This window comes from Lygodium microphyllum, chromosome 25, assembly GCF_053477565.2.
Source record: "Lygodium microphyllum isolate KBCC chromosome 25, Lygodium_microphyllum_v1.1.10, whole genome shotgun sequence".
In the NCBI taxonomy this organism is placed as follows: domain Eukaryota; kingdom Viridiplantae; phylum Streptophyta; class Polypodiopsida; order Schizaeales; family Lygodiaceae; genus Lygodium; species Lygodium microphyllum.
The window spans coordinates 125360909-125375686 of record NC_141159.1 but is presented as its reverse complement, the minus strand read 5'-3'; positions in this window follow the sequence as shown (position 1 = coordinate 125375686).

The window sequence follows — 14778 nt, the reverse complement described above, 5'->3', positions numbered from 1 at the left end:
TTTCACCAAATGGGGATTCCATTGATTGATCCTTTGGAGGACCAAGGAAAGTTAATATGAAGTTAGCTTAAATTTTGTTTGATTTTAGTTGGGACCATCCATATTCTATTTTCAAAGTCCCAAATGTCTTCTGATACTTGAATTCCTTTTTTGTAAATTTTGAAGCCTATGGACAACTGGTGAGAAAAAGTGGTTCCACACCAAAAAACTAAACCAGATTGAGTCAACTACGGTCCATGGAAGGGTGAGGTTAAGTTTTTCTACCAATTTAAAATTGGGCTTGTATTTTAATTATGCTAGCAAAAGGATTTTAACAAGGGGCATAACTTTGCCCATTTGTAGTTCCACCTACACAAAAGTGACAACTAGGACAAGCAAGCTTTTCCATCTAGGAAAATCTTTTAGTGAGAACTTTTCTACATCCTATGAAGGAGAACATCCCAATCATCAAAGGAGTGAATTATGCTTCTAGCTATAAATTTTTAGCTAGTTTATCCAAGAGCTATACATTTTTAGCTAGTTTATCCAAGATTCGAAAAACCTAGACCTTGTTGCTTTCTAGGCGGGGTACAAGCTCCAAGCAACTTTAGAGATTCTATTTTTGCTATTGGAACTCCAAAGGAAGTTATAACGGTTGACTATTTTCGATTCTTTAATGGATTTTTTGGGAAATTTCTAGTATAAAAGAAAATAAATTGTGGAGACTACTAGGATATTCTTTAGGACTATAGAATTTCTAGCTAGGTTGCTTTGAAGCCCTTTCCAAAAATAGAGTTTTTCTTTAGTTTTGGTCATCACCCAACCACTACCACCTTTGGTTCTGTGTGACCATGAACCTCATGGGAATGCCTAGGAGTATAAAGATTTTCCATCAAGTATTAACTAGATCTTTGCACCTAGAGGTGTTGTGCACCTAGTCTCCTTTGGCACTTCATGTTGGAGCAGGCACTACATGATAGCTTACATTTGGTGCCTCATACCAAACTTTGAAGCACCAGTGTTACTATTGGTTAACACATTTCACATCTTGATGTATGTCTTACATTGCAATATAATTCATGGGTAGTTAAGTCCCTAAAAAACCAACCATGAGAGACCCCAAAATTATTGCGAAGTAGTTGTATTATTAATAGTTAATGTATTGCACTTCTATGTTAATTATTGAAACAATAACTTGATTTTTTATAATACACTTATACCTTGCAATTATCCAACTACTCTTGTAATTTATAGAACTCTCTCTCTATATATATTCTCTTTCTTTTCCTCTCCTCTCTCTATGTTTTTTGTCCCACCCCCTCTCTCTCTCCTTTACTCTATTCTCCTTTTTTTCCTCTCCTTTCTCTATATTTTCTTCCCCCCTCTATATATATATATATATATATATATATATATATATATATATATATATATATATATATATATATATATATATATATATATATATATATATGCTTACCTCTCTTCCTCTATCTCCCCCCCCCTCTCTCTCTCTCTCTCTCTCTCTCTCCATCTCGTGAAAAGAAAGGGGGTGGGATGAAAAATAAGAGAGAGAGAGGGGGTGGGACAAAAAACATAGAGAGAGGAGAGGAGATGGAGAGCCCATGTCGTGAAAAAGAGAAAACAAGAAGAAGAAAGAAAGAAATATGAAAGGATTCCTGCTTGTACAATGGGAGAGAGAGAGAGAGTGTGTGTGTGTGTGTGAAAAGAAGGAGAATAAAGTTTTTTTTTCGTTTTAAATGATCTAGTTTCCTTTCAAGAACATTCTCCTTATTTTTAAAGAGTTGAAAAACCATTGAAATAAGTGTAGAAAAATTGTGAGCACTCCTTTAGGTTTGAGCTTAAAAATGGAGCTTTGGTGGGTATGGATTCTTGGTTTGGGACCTCCAAGGCAAAACTTTAAATAATATATAGAAAAGATTCGCACCCTTCTTGTATGATCCATTCAAGGGGGTTTTAATCATACTCTTTGATCCCTATTTCCTTTGGGTTTACAATGGAGCTTGAGTCTAGGCTCGAGGGGTGCACCTATAAGAAATCATATGTGTGACGTGTGTTTAAAGGATATTAAGAAATACTCTTCATGTACATACTATAAAGCCATAAAATTCCCCCTACTACTTTACAAAGCTTACAAATTTTTTCAAATTGTAATTCAAAAACCCCTTTTATAAATATAATCCTATATATTTTACTAAATAAAATGTCATTTCTTTTGAATTCACATGGTATCTAACATGTTCTATAAGGTGCACCCCCCAAGAGGCTAGGTATAAATCTTTAATGCACTGCTAGAAGGCTTTGAGTGAAGAGTCATCATCCTTACCAACGTTGTTGGTGTCATTTGCGAAATGGTTGAGGACCTTTGTCTATGATACCATCAAGTAGGGAGATCCTTTTAGGGGCCCTTTTTCAACTTTTGATTGGATGAACCAACCTTGGGTGTCTGCCATGATTGCAAAAAGGAGGGGTGCTAGAGGAAAGCCTTGCGTGATGGATTTCCTAAGAAGGAAAGGTGGTGTTAGGACTCCGTTGTTTGAGATTCTCGAGGAGTCGCTCGCAATAAGGGTGGTGATGAACTTGATAGATCATTTCCCAAATCCCACGTCATGAAATAATTGGAATACAAAGTACCATTCAAGCTCATCATAGGCTTTGTGAAAGTCTATCTTGAAGAATTTGAAATGCTACATAGATTCCTGGGCATAGTCCATTCCTTCCCATAGAGCTATGTCATCTAGAAAGAATCTTCCATTGATAAACATTTCTATTCTCTATGAATCCACTAGTCCAAGTGTGCTACAATCCTTCTAGCTAGGGCTTTTGCAAACATTTTGTAAGTTGATGTGAGACAAGTGATCAGGTGCCCATTACTCACCATTGTTTTGTTATACCTTTTGTGGATTAGTTTCATGATCCTTGCATTAATGCAATGGGGGAGGGAACCATGGCGAAGCATTCTATCCATACAAGAAGTAAAGGGTGAAGAATGAAAACTTCCCTAAATTCTTGGAAGAATTCATTCAGTAGGCCATCAAGCTGACGGGTCTTATCTTTATTTAATTCATCAATAATGTCACTAAATTCAATTGGAGATAGGTCATGGTTGAGCAAGGCAGTGATGGAGGTTGAGACTACTTTAGGTCTAGCTCTAGATATTTTAGCTTGACCATTAATTTTCTCATCACTTTATGTTGGGGTTTGCATGGTTGAAGATGTTTACACAGTAGTGATGGATAAGGATGAGGTTTTTCTTGGGACTCTTAGCCTCATTTCCTAAGTCATCCATCAGTAGTAGTGGAAGAAGTTATCTTTCCTTTTTCTTTTGAATGGAATCCAACACCTCCTTGGATAGTCTATTCATTTTCCTAGCCCGCCATGTTTGGTGAAGAGTATATTTCTTTCAACTTCTACCTCCTCCCCTTATTCTAGTTCTAGTTTGGTTTTGAGTAGCTAGTCTTGTGCCACAATCCCCCTTATTGACTAGAAGTTCTAGCTATATGCAGTGAACATATTTAGTGCCTCTTAGTTTCCTTGTAAGAGCTCCTTGTCAAGAATCGCGTGATGGGGGGATGTGCTTGAGCTGCTGCGCCAAACACACACTGTATACACAAGAGGAAGCTCACTCAAGAACACAAGAAGAGAGATGGAGGTCAAAATGTTTTCTTGCTGGTTTTTTCTTCTTCTTCACCACACTATACAATGTACACAAAGTATAGATAAGATAAAACATAAAGGAGAGTGGCCTTCTAAGTCAAACAGTGCATAACCGACTGGAGCTATATCTTTGCCAACTGTAGGTCGGTGTAACAAACTAAATATAATAAGTGATAAGTCACTGGCCATGTGAGTATCATAATGACCACCAATGTGCTAAGTATAGACATGTGGACTCATCTAGCCAGTAGGTGGTCCATCATCAATGTCCACACGTGTTGAGCTTGCCATCTCAACACTCCCCCTCAAGCTCAACTCTATCTCTGCAACTCCAAGTAAGCTTCAAAACTTTCGAAGCTTCTCTGCACCCAATGCCTTTGTGAAAATGTCAGCTATCTGATCCTGTGTGCTAACATATACCAAGTCGATCTCTCTTGTAAGTACCTTCTCTCTCACAAAGTGGTAGTACACCTCAATGTGTTTTGTCCTAGCATGGAACACTAGATTCCTAGCTAACTGTATGTTGCTCATGTTGTCACAATGAATGACAACTAGACCATCTCCCTGCACATCCAAATCACCTAATAACTTTTGCAACCATACCACCTCACATGTTGCCATAGCAACACCTCTGTACTCAGCCTCTGTACTAGATAAAGCAACTATAGGTTGCTTTTTGTTGCTCCATGTAACTGTTGCACTACCGAGGGAAAACATGAATCCACTTGTAGATCTTCTATCTAACATGCTACCAGCCCAATCTGCATCTATGTATCCAAAGACCTGTACATCCTTACCTGCCTCATAAAAAAGTCCATAATGTAAAGTGGACTTCATGTACCTCAATATACGTCTAACTGCATCCAAATGAGGCTTTCTAGGCATCTGCATAAATTGACTGACAAAGCCAATAGCATAGCTCAAGTCTGGCCTTGTGATAGTCATGTAAAGCAAACTCCCTACTATCCTCCTAAACATAGTAGGGTCTTCTATCTCATCCCCAACATCAGCACTCAACTTCACATTTTGCTCCAATGGTACTGAAAGAGGCTTATATGCTGTCATACCATACTTGGATAACATATCCAAGCCATACTGCCTTTGGGATAGCCATATACCATCATCACATCTGATCACCTCAATACCAAGAAAGTATCTCAGCTCACCCAAATCTTTCATCTCAAACTTCTTCGGTCCTTAACTTCAGCAATCCCATTATCACTGTCACCTGTAATAATCAAGTCATCCACATAGATGACTATGATGACCAAACCTGCATCTCCCTTTCTCACATAAAGTGATTGATCAGCACATCAGAAATACAAAATCCAATATTGACAAGATACTCTCCAATCTTGTCAGACCATGCTCTAGGTGCTTGCTTCAACCCATAGAGCGCCTTCTTTAACTTGCACACATATGTGGGATGCTCTAAATCCTCATAATCTGCTGGCTACTCCATATACACTTCTTCTTGCAATTCACCATGCAAAAAGGCATTCTTAACATCCATTTACTGCAAACTCCAACCTTTGGATACTGCCAAGGCAATCACACACCTAACACTTGTCATCCTAGCAACTGCATTGAATGTCTCGTCATAATCTATGCCATATGTTTGCGCATAGCCTTTTGCAACCAGCTTAGCCTTATACCTACTAACCAAACAATCTACATTATTCGTGACTTTGTAAGCCCACTTACAGCCAATAGCTTTCTTACCCTTAAGTAAGGGTACCAAATCCCAAGTCTTATTGGCTTCTAATGCAGCCATTTCCTCGTCCATTGTTGCATTCCAAATTAGCATGACCAAAAGCATCCTTAAAACAAGTGGGCTCAACATCCTCAACTAGTTTCACCATATAAACATAATGGTGAGTTGCATAACCTTCAAAACCAAATCTTTTAACAAGGTAACTGACCCTACTAGATCTACGTACCACTAGATCACTCAATGGAGCCTTTACATTACTATGAGCTCTATGTACACCTGGTGTCTTGACTGAAGGAATACTAAGCTTATCATCCAAACTCTCCAAACCACTAGAATCTCCATCAAATCCCAAATGACTGGTAGATGCATCATTACCATCCAGCACTTTCTTCTTTCCTTTGTCCTTTCCTGCAACACTTATAGATCCACCTGAAGATGTGGGACTACTCCTTAGTCTCCCAGACCAAGGGCTCACTGTAGGTATAGTACCAAATGATGTTTCTGGTCCACTAAGACTCTGTGATTCTTATTTTTCTTTTTGCACATAGCTGTCCTTATCATTATTATCATCTAATACATCACCAGTAGGTGCATACCAACTACCCATCTCATCAAAGATAACATCCCTACTCACTCTGAACTCACCTGTGATAGGGTTATAATAGTGATACCCTTTATGCTCTAAAGATTACCCAATAAAAATACATTTTTCAGCATTTGGATCAAGCTTCTTCCGTAGCTCATCTGGCACATGAACATATGCAACACATCCAAATACCTTCAAGTGCGATACATTGGGCTTCTCACCAGTAAAGCACTCTTCAAGAGTCATCCCATAAACTGCAGCTGTGGGAGTTCTATTCATAATGTAGACAGTAGTATGGATAGCCTCAAAGGCATATTCTTTTCAGCCATTAATGCCCGTGCAACTTCTGCAATATGCTTGTTTTTTCTTTTTGCAATACCATTTTGCTGTGGCGTATACCTGCAAGTAAATTGCCTCTTTATTCCATGAGTCCTCAAGAAGCTAGTAAACTCATTAGAGAGGTACCCTTCCCCTCCATCTGATCTCAAGCACTTCACTTTTAAGCTTGTTTCTATTTCAACAGCTGCCTTAAAAGTTTTGAAATGCTCAAACACATCACTCTTTTCCTTCATGAAGTATACCTATAACTTCCTTGAACAGTCATCAATAAATGTGGCAAAGTATTTGCTGCCACCAAGAGATACATTCTGTGTAGGCCTCCAAAAATCTATATGCACTACATCAAGTATTTTTCTACTCACTTCTTTAGTCATGTGAGAAGGGTTGTCTTGCCTACTTACCAATCTGGCATGCTTCACAAACTTTATGCAATTTTGCAATTCTAAAAGAAGGCAACCTTGTAACCAATCCTCTAGACTGCATTAATTTCAGTCTTTGCACATTTGCATGTCCAATACGTTTATGCCATATTTCAATATGTGCAACCACTCCTTTTCCTTTAGCATACATAGTAGCATCCATTGCACGAATTCCAACATCTAAAGTGAGCCAACTCTACTTCCTTTTGCGACCAACCTACACTTATCATTAAAGTCTTCTACAAAACAACCTTTTGCATTGAATTGGACCTGCAACCCCTGCTCTACCATTTGACCAACAGATACTAGATTCTTTGTAATTGATGGCACATGTAATACATCTATCAAACTCTTTGTCTGGCCATCATACAAGGACAAGGGAACCTTTCCAATGTGTGAAATTGGGTGGCATGAATCATCAACCGTCTGTACATAACCTGGGTTTTGTAAGTCCTGCATCTCTCCAAACCATTCAACATGACTGGTCATATGATTAGATGCACCTAAATCAACATACCATACATCATCATGTGTCCCCTTTCTTGTAACTGCATTTATCATATGCTGCATAACAAAATAGATGCTCATTTTTGTATTCATTCTATTGTGAAGACGATGCGTAGTTTCCTTGCTACAATTTACCACTGCAAATATCATCCTTCTTTGCATAGCAATGGGCTGCAATATGGCCTCTTTTGCCACAATAATGGCAAACAATAGCAGAATTTCCAGAACCTCTATTTTGCAATCCACCTCTTCCTCTAGAGCTCCCCCGGCCTCTAGAGTTTCCTCTACCTCCAGAAACCTGCATTTCACCAAACTGTTGATTGAACCTGTTTTGCTGGTTATCGCCAGCACGTCTCATACCACGGCCTCTCGAAGAGGATCTACCACGTCTCCTGTCAAGATTGTGGGAGAGAAGGAAGGAGTCTCACTTGTAGCTTTCTTACTTGCACAATGGGGGAATACACACATAGGTGGAGGCTGAAAACAGTTTTCCTCTTCTTAGTTGTGTAAGCCAAAAAGAACTCTCGTACATAGAAATAGAAGAACCCTATATATGGGTCTCAAACCAAACTCAACTAACTAAGGTGGCATACTAACTGAGCCATGAACTAGAGTAGATAAGGATAGCTGTCATCTAGCTATTATTGATGGGCGGTGTACCAACTGCATCTGCAGCTAACAAGTCGGTGACATAAATGCACAACCGTCACCCTGGCATATCATGAGTGGAGCTTGATATCTCAACACTCCCCCTCGAGCTCAATCCCAATTCCTACACACCAAGCAAGTCTCTGAACTTGCGTAGCTTCTCTACGCCCAATGCCTTCGTAAATATGTCAGCTACGTGATCCTTTGTGCTGACATAAACTAGATCAATAAGACCTAGTAAAACCCTCTCCCGCACATAGTGATAATGCACCTCAATGTGCTTTGTTCTAGCATGATAGACTGGGTTATTTGCCAAGTGTATACTACTCATGTTGTCACAATAAATGACAACTGGCCCATCTGTAGGCTGATGCATATCATAAAGTAGCTTATGCAACCAAGCTACCTCACATGCAGCCATTGCTGCACCCCTGTACTTAGCCTCTATGCTCGACAAGGCAACTGTAGGCTGTTTCTTACTGCTCCAAGTGACTGCAGCACTCCCAAAAGAGAACACATATCCACTGGTAGATCGTCTATCAGATATACTACCAGCCCAATCAGCATCAGTGTATCCATGCAACTGTATCTAAACCCCAGTCTCATAAAATAGTCCATACTGCAATGTGGACTTCACATACCTGAGTATGCATCTAGTCGCATCCAAATGTGGTTTCCTTGGAGCCTGCATAAACTGACTTACCAATCCAACATCATAGCTCAAATCTGGCCTGGTAATAGTCATATAAATCAAACTCCCTACTATGCATCTGTACATAGTAGGGTCTTTGAGAAGCTCACCTACATCTGCGCTCAACTTCATATTCTGCTCCAAAGGAACTGAAATAGGCTTACAGCCTATCATCCCATATTTGGACAGCATGTCCAATCCATACTTCCTTTGCAAGAGCCATATCCCACTTGGTGATCTAATCACCTCAATGCCCAAGAAATAATGCAGCTCTCCCAAATCTTTCATCTCAAACTTTTGCTTCAATAGCATTTTCACATGAAGAATATCTTCATCACTATCACCTGTGATAATCAAATCATCAACATAAATAACAAGCACATAATACCTTTCTCTATTTTTCTCACATAAAGTGGGAAATCTGCCTTGGAAATCTAAAAGCCAATAGTGACAAGATACTGCCCTATCTTGTCAGACCATGCTCTAGGTGCTTGCTTCAAGCCATACACGGCTTTCGTCAACCTGCAAACAAACTCAAGATGAACAACATGCACATAACCTGGTGGCTGCTCCATATATACCTCTTCTTGCAAATCACCATGCAAGAAGGCATTCTTTACATCCATCTGATGTAAAGACCATTCCTTTGATGCAGCCATAGCAATGACTGCTCTTACGATTGCCATCCTTGCAACTGGATTGAATGTTTCTTCATAATCAATGCCATATGTTTGTGCATACCCCTTAACTACTAATCTTGCCTTGTATCTGTTCAAAGAACCATCTGCATTGTGCTTTACCTTATAAACCCACTTACAACCAATTGCATTCTTATCTTTAGGCAAAGGTACCAATTCCCATGTAGCATTTGCTTCTAAAGCATCCATTTCTTCATCCATGGCTTTCTCCCATTTTTCTTTTCCCATGGCTTGCTCAAAAGAAGTGGGTTCCGGTTCCTATATCACTTTGACTATATAGGTATAGTGAATGGCTGTAAATCCATCATATTTCAGCCTATCCACAAGATACCTAGCTCTAGTAGACCTGCGCAAAGTAGGCTCACTTCCAGGTGCTCTCAAAACATTCCTGGTCTTCCTTACTCTAGTTGTAACAATAGAAGGAATACCCAACTCATCATCAATGCTCTGTTCTGAGCCACTGGATTCACCATCCACATAAGAGTGACCTGCATTCACATCAAACATGGGCTGATCTACCTTCTCTTTTTCTTTTCGTGAAACTTGCATACCACTATCTGCATTGTTTTGAGGAGATTCTCTTGATCTCAATCTGCTTGTCCATGGGGAAGAATGTGAACCACTACTAGAGGACACTCCAGGTCCACTAATATTTTGTGACTACTTCTGTGAAATCTGTGTAGCATTACCATTTTGTGCATCTACATCATCAATCACATTTACTGGTTTATACCAGCTACTCATCTCATCAAAAACAACATCTCTACTCACTGTAAACTTACGAGTAGAAGGGTTATAGCATCTATATCCTTTCTGCTGTGCAGAGAGTAACCAATAAAGATGCACTTCTCAACTTTTGGATCCAACTTGGATCTCAACTCATCTGGCACATGAACATAGGCAATGCAACCAAAAATTTTCAAATGAGAAATATCTGGTTTCCTACCAATATACCTCTCCTTTGGAGTCATCCCATGTATTGCTGCAGTGGGAGTCCTGTTCATTATGTAGACTGCTGTAGCAACTGCTTCAGCCTAGTAAAAATCTAGCAAGTCTTTTTCATTGAGCATGGCACGAGATACCTCTCCAATATGCCTATTTTTCCTTTTTGCAATTCCATTTTGTTGTGGGGTATGACTACATGAATATTGCTGCTTTATGCCATGCTCCTGCAGGAACCTTGCAAACTCATTTGAGAGGTACTCTCCCCCTCCATCTGACCTTTGGCATTTTATTTGCAGGCCTGTTTCTTTTTCAACCATAGCTTTAAGAGTTTTGAAATGCCCAAACACTTCACTTTTCTTTTTCATAAAATACACCCAAACTTTTTTGCTATAGTCATCAATAAAAGTGACAAAATAATGACAGCCTCCAATAGATGCAGCTTTAGTAGTCCACACATCAGAGTGGATTAATTCCAATGGCTTCTTACTCTCTTGAACACGTCTAGGAAATGGTTTCCTTGCCTGTTTTCCAAATTGACAGGCTTCACATATCTTATGCATTTCTGCAACCTTGAATTTAGGCAATCCTGCAACAATATTTTGGGCCTGCATTGATTTAAGTCGCTGTACATTAACACGGCCAATGCGTTTATGCCAGATATCAATATCTGCAACTACACCGGTCCCATGTGCAAACATTGCTACACTTAATTCAGGCATGTCTGCATCCAACATAAACATTCTTCCCTTCTTCTTTCCTTTTGCTATCAAGCGACCTTTATTTTTCATATCCTCAACAAAGTATCCATGAGGGTTAAATCTGACCTGCAAGCCCTGCTCAACCATTTGACCAACAGAAACCAGGTTCTTGGTGATATTCGGGACATGAAATACATCGGACAGGTATTTCTTTTTCCCATCCTGCATAGACAAAGAAATTTTTCCAATCTGCACAATAGGATGTGTAGTATCATCACCAGTCTCCACAAATCCTAGTTTTTCCATTTTCCTTGCATCCTGCATCCATTCTGCATGACTTGTCATGTGGTTTGACGCACCTAAGTCAACATACCACACTTCGTTGCTTTCTTCTGCACTTGTCACATAATTATTCATGTGCTGCACCATAAACAAATGCTCATTCCTGTCATCACCCTGTCTACTAGAATATGCATAATTCCCTTGTTGCAATTTTCCATTCATGATGTCATTCTACTTTTTATAGCAGTCTTTAGCCATATGACCCATTTTACCACAGTAGTAGCATTCAACATTACTGTTTGCATTTTGGCCTCTTTGCCATCCACCACGACCTCTTTGGCTCCCCCTGCCTTTACAGTTACCATGTCCTCCTCCATAGGATTGGTTTTCTTGAGTTTGCTGCATATTCTGATTTCTACCACAGCCTCCAGATCGGCCTCCTCTACCTCTGCCTCTACCTCTTCCAGCATTTGAGTAGAAGACAGCTTCTTTTGAAGTTCCTCATGAAGAAGATGCACCACCATTTCTCTGCTCCTCAGAAATTAGAAGAGCAATCAACTCCTCAAAGTTAAGAAATCTTTCACAGATGGAAATGGATGTTCGGAACTGTGCATAATCCTTTCCTAGACCATTCAAGGTCAGAGAAACTAAATCATCATCTTCCACTGGTGACCCAATTGAAGCAAGTGTATCTACAATCTTCTTCACCTTCATGTGGTAGTCATTGATGCTCATACTTTCTCTTTGCATGTTGTGCAATTCTTGCTTGAGCTGCATTTTCCTGGCTTGCGTATTTGTGCTATACATTTTTGACAAAGTATCCCATGCCTCCTTTGGTGTACTTGCATCCTGAATATGCACAATCATAGAGTCTGAAATACTGATAGATAACCAGTACATAACTTTTCTGGCTCTCTCATGCCATCCTTTAAATGCCTGCATTTACTGTTGATTGGGAATATCAAGAAGAACTGATTCTTCTTCGTTTCCTACAACAAATTCCCAATATCATTTTCTCATAAGGAAATTCATCATTCTAAACTTCCATGCTTGGAAGTTTTTCTTGTCAAGCTTTTCAGTGACAATCTGTGAAAGAGAATTAGACGCCATTACAGAATACTGCAAAAAATTCTGTCACTATAAAAAACACAGCTTCTGCCTTACGAGGGCAAATCTGCAAAACTGACGAAAGTGGTATTTGACCACACAGTCACTTCCTAGTGACGATTTGCATTAACAGGCAACAAGGATGATTCTGTCACTCCCAATGTCTCTGCGCATAGGCATACAATGCAATTTCTACTGTAACTTTTCACCGACCTGTAGAACAGTGGTCGCACAGCATAAAATAGGGCCTTTTCTTGAGTGCGTGTAGAAAACTTCCGCCTCCAAAACAGGCCTCGAAATGGCCTCGAATCAAAAAGATAGGGCAACTAAGGGCCAAAGCCCTCTCCCGCAACATATAATGCCCTCTTGCTACATCGTGAAGGGCGTCTCAATCTGAGACAATGCACTCTTGCACTTTCTGGCTGTGCTACCTGCAAAGACTTGCTCCCAAAATAGAAAAATGAAAGGAACACTTGTTCTCTTACCAGAACACCGCGAACTTGGTTTGCTTTCTTGAGCTCCTTACCACAAACAAGGCTCTGATACCATGTCAAGATTGTGGGAGAGAAGGAAGGAGTCTAGCTTGTAGCTTTCTTGCTTGCACAATGGGGGAATACACACACAGGTGGAGACTGAAAACAGTTTTTCTCTTCTTAGTTGTGTAAGCCAAAAAGAACTCTCATACATAGAAATATAAGAACCCTATATATGGGTCTCAAACCAAACTCAACTAACTAAGGTTGTATACTAACTGAGCCACGAACTAGAGTAGATAAGGATAGCTGTCATCTAGCTATTATTCATGGGCGGTGTACTAACTACATCTGCAACTAACAAGTCAATGACATAAATGCACAACCATCACCCTGGTATATCACGAGTGGAGCTCGATATCTCAACATCCCCTTCCTAAACTCGAGTAAAATGCTTGGACTTGTTCACCATTTCTTTCAGACGAATCACCCTACATATTGATCTCTTCAGTAATCATGAGAGAGATCAGCTCATCAAAATCTGGAAATGGCTTACATACATATATTGAAGTAACAAATGATTTCCATGCCTTCTCACTGTTAAGGCCACTCAAAGTGGATGAAACCAAATCATCATCATCCAGCATTGCATCAATCGCTGCTAAAGCATCTGCAATGCTCCTCACCTTCAACACATACTCATTGACAGACATTTTCCCTTTCTTCAAGGCATTCAACTCTTGCTTGAGTTGAATCTTTCTTCGTGCCTTTGTATTTACTGAAAACGTGCTCTCAAAAATTGTCCATGCTGCATGTGAAGTCTCTACATTCCTGATATGTCCCAGCATAGTATTATCAATGACTGCAGATAGCCAGTACATCACATTTTTGTCTTTCGCATTCCACTCTTTCCATGCTTTTTTAAACTCATCTGCAGTCGGAGGGATACCTAGCTCTTGCTCCTTTTCTTCACGTGAAACAAGCTCATAAAGCCCTTTCCAATGAGGAAGTTCGTCACACGAAACTTCCATGAAGGGTAGTTGTTCTTGTTGAGATTCTCAATAATGGAATTTAGATTCTCAATAATGGAATTTCCACTGTTCTTTGCCATTATCACAAACAAGGATACAATACAACAAGCTATTCTTCTGCAATCTTTCACAACACGTGCATAGCAATACACCGAGCAACCTTTTTCACTAATTGCTCAAGAATACATGTAATCTGCAACCTGTTTGCAAATAAACCTTATGTTTTCTTCTTGCAAACACCTCAAAAATTACAGATTCGCAATCTATAACCTGTACATCCACTTTCTATCAATACAATTGAAATCATGGTGTACCCTGAAACTCTTGTCGGCAACCTTCCGGCTCTAAAACAGGGCATGAAACAGCCTCGGATGCCCAAAATAACTACGGGAAAGCCCTACAAGGCCATACGCAAAATATACAATGATCTGCTTGCACACCAAATCTCGCAGCAATCTAAGATTTTTGCTCGACCCTACTTCCGGTGCCTCCACAGGCACTATCCAAGAGAGAGAGTGGAAGAATGGGAGAGCTTCTTACCCGCTTGCTTGCTCGAACCTTGCTTCTTCTCCTTCATTTCAGCCTTTGAAATCAGCCTCAAGAACATAAGAGGAAGCTCACTCAAGAACACAAGAAGAGAGATGTAGGCCAAAACGTTTTCTTGCTGGTTTTTCCTTCTTTTTCACCACACTATACAATATACACAAAGTATAGATAAGATACAACATAAAGGAAAGTGGCCTTCTAAGTCAAACAATGCATAACCGACTACACTAATCGAATGGCACTATATCTTTGCCAACTGTAGTAGGTGTAACAAACTAAATATAATAAGTGATAAGTCAGTGGCCATGTGAGTATCATAATGACCACCAACGTGCTAAGTGTAGACGTGTAGACTCATCTAGCCATGCGGTCCATCATCAATGTCCACATGTGTTGAGCTTTCCATCTCAACAAGAGCTACTATTTGTGTTTTAATG